Source organism: Solanum stenotomum, chromosome 4 (assembly GCF_019186545.1).
Source record: "Solanum stenotomum isolate F172 chromosome 4, ASM1918654v1, whole genome shotgun sequence".
Classification (NCBI taxonomy): domain Eukaryota; kingdom Viridiplantae; phylum Streptophyta; class Magnoliopsida; order Solanales; family Solanaceae; genus Solanum; species Solanum stenotomum.
Window position 1 is genome coordinate 26283517 of NC_064285.1, and position 3805 is coordinate 26287321.

Genomic DNA, 3805 nt, shown 5'->3' on the forward strand with positions numbered 1-3805 from the left:
GTCCTCTCATGGAACCAAACCCAAACTGTTAGCATACCGGTTCGTGGTACTCGATCCAAGTAAGTGTGTCGGAACGTGGCAGACGATCCCATGTTTATGCCCGAACGTGGGAACCGATCTCATTTTTATGCCGAAATGTGGCAATCGATCCCATGTTTATGCCGAAATGTGGCAATCGATCCCATGTTTATGCCGGAACGTGGCAACCGATCCATTCAACAAGCCACAATCACAATCACAATGTACATTCTCATTATCATATAATCAAGTGTTGATTCATGGAATACAATCATTCGTTCATACTCAATTACATTAGGTGTGATCAATAGATTTCATTCGCATACATACAACCATTACAATGAAGCAATTACAAATATATATCACACCAACATGAAATCACAACCATCACCTACCTCGAATCCAAGCTTAAATCCCCTAAGGCACTTGAATCTTCCCTTTTCGAATTCTTCGACCTTGTTCGTGGTCTACAAACAATAATTATAATACGGGAATCAATAAATGAACACTAATTACCCGGATTACTAACAATTCTATCTAATTACCCGAATTACTAACAATTCTATCAACCTTAGATTAACCCATGATCTCAATTAGAGTTTTTTCCACCATGAATTGTAGATCAAAACCCTCCCCCATCGATAGTAATCCAAGAAAATAGGTTCTACGAATCGAAAAATAGATTAGGGGAGTAAAATCCTTACCTTTAGTTCTAAAAGAGGTGGAAAACCTTCAAGAAATAGCCCTAGGTCATTTCATAACTCTTAAGAACGAACTTTTATAGAGAATATCATTTTTTGAGGGTTTTAACCTTTTTATGTCGCGACTATCCCACTACGGCGGTGCCCATCCCGCTACAGCGGGACCCATCCCACTACAGCTGGATCTATCCTGCTACAACTAGATGCACGGAGAAAAAATCTTACTTGTTCATGCTAAGATCAATTTTGGGAGTTCAACTCTCCCAAAATCAATTTCATAAAATCGTACGGGTTCCTTAACGTCTTAGCTATCCACTTATGTAATCAAATTCATTAATATATCTCTAATTGGTTACCAGATTTCCCTAGACCTCTTTGACTCCGATTTCGTCCAAATCTGGACTAGGCTAGGAAATCTCAAGGTACTACGAAAAAGTTTTCTAGCCCTAATTCTTTCCCCACTGGATTTTCCATAACGACGAAATCAGGTCGTTACAATAGATACCAATTTACCCATCACTCATCCCCGAGTGATCAACTAGGAAAAACTAGCTAAAATAAAGGTAGAATAGTATCTGAATCATCGAATTACTGGTGATACTTGTCTCGCCTGCCCATCTTACCAAATCTCATTACCCTCTAAGGGTTTCACATCTCCAACCCCAAACCAACCAAATGAATACCTACACATCCTCCCTTACAATGCCTCAATGAAGTCATCATAATGCTCGAGGGATAATTATTGTTGTATGTACACTTAGCTAACCACAAAGCCATTTTCAATAACCACCACAGTTTGATCGTACATATTTCTACAACATGATATCAAGGACTTTGACAGAAACATTAAGATGAATCCATTCTCACATAACCATGATAAAATCCTAAATCAAAACTCACCACAATTAGAGGTGAACCTTAACCCACCAACACACAATCATAATACCCGAACAATCATAGTTCTTATCAAAATCTCAATGTCACAACCCAATATCCCATGAGTTTAAGTTATAAAAAAATTTGTCTTCAAAAATCAGATACTCATCGTGGGATATGTCCAAGCATACAAACTCTCCAACAACACTATCAAAATGCTAGATTTAGAAATTGTAGATTACCTCTAAAGAACAGTAGAATTGGACCCAATGATCACCACATTCAACCATACAAAATCGATACATGACCTCGACGACAAGATGAAATATTAGATTGTCAGACAACCATAAATACGCATGGTAGCTCTTCTATGAACTCTCATCAACAAGGTGGTATATGTAGAATCACTAAAATACTTTTAACAACTCCAAGACAACACCAATTATGTAATTTAAAATAACCAATCCTTCCCAATCTTCTCACTCAACCAAGAGAACATCGCAAGATTTGGTACCCCTGATCCACTACTAGGGATCCACCCATAAAAGTGGAAAAACACTAGAGCATAGATATTGAATCATACTCACAACACTAACAACCACCATAAACACTCCGACCTTTTACCTTACTATAAACCAACCCTTTTTAAATGAAGATTTTTCTTAGGTAGTTAACAATCAATAGTAGTAAATTTACGACTCACCCCAGGTGTAAGTCCCTTAAAAAATGCTCAATACTGGATACAATTGATCATTTCTCACCTTGCCAAGTAATACCTTGACAAAATACATCACCACGAATATAGACTCACAATGAAAAATAAGAATTGTAATTTCCACCATATAACACAATCCCTTTTTCTATCAACATTAGCTTGTACTTTGAAGATTTTTATGAATTCATGGACCTCCGTTTATCATTGATCGCATCTCCATCGATCTTACCATATATTTTGCTAAAATTTCAATCATACTCATTACAAGACTCAAAAACAAAACCAAGCACTTGTCATCACACTCAAGCTAATGTCCACACAATCCTTTCTCAAGTCTTTTCCAATAGTTTATAACCAATCTGATGGACCTGTGACACTATTACCATAGCCACAACAAAATGAATGAAATCACGTGTCTCTGAACCCAATTATCTACCCCTCTGAAGATACCTCCTTAGCCTTTGCAGTCAAATACAATATTCTTGCTCTTGCCTCTCTCTAAAGGCTACACTTCATCCAACTATTTTTCTTCATTATGACTCTAGCTCTTTTAAATTCTATATGAATAGTGTTCTACCATCACTTAAAACTTTTCATACAACTGCGTTACTCACCCAATATTAGAAAACCACGACCTTAGATAGTCGCAAGTCGTACTTACTATACAAAATTTGCTTAACCAACAATCTTATTATGTAGTTGCATTCCATCACAATCCATCGCGAACTCATACTACCACTACACTTGTTAGCCCTGGCTATAACTACAAAGTCAACCTTTTCATCGATATGTCACCTCAAGCTCAGGTATATCCATCGAATTCAAAAGTACTAGCCCAATTTTTATACGCACTTTCTTACTAAAATACTACAATTACCTTCACCTAAATATACTCATTTGGACATTCTTTATCCTTAAACTTGTCATTCCGGTATCAATCCAATCATTTATGGCTTAAGCAAAAAATTATCAGTCCTCACACCACCATCCTTCTTCTTAACAAACAAGACAGGAGCACCCCACGTGGAAACACTAGGATGATAAAACTTTTATCAAGAAGATCTTGGATTTGAGCTTTAAACTCTCTCAATTCTGCCAGAGCCATGCGATAAAGAGGAATGGAGATGGGGCAAGTGCCCGGTTCTAAGTCAATGCAAAAATCTATATCTCTATCCAGAGGCATACCAAGCAAATCAGTAGGAAACACTCCTCAAAATTTGGATACTACATGAATAGACTCAATTGAAGGAGACTCAACCTCAATCCCGAATATGAGCCAAATAAGTCAAACAACCCTGCCCTACTAGTTTCCTACCCCGCACGAAAGATACGACCTTAGCTGACTTAGGCTTGTACCCCATTCCCACTCTAATCTTTCCCTACCCGGAGTCTCTAGAGTTACCTACTTAGTATTACGGTGTCTTGAAAGCTGTCTGATATGCCCATAGAGCATCATTTAGCTTCCGTGCCCAATCTGTCCCGTTGGCATCATTGT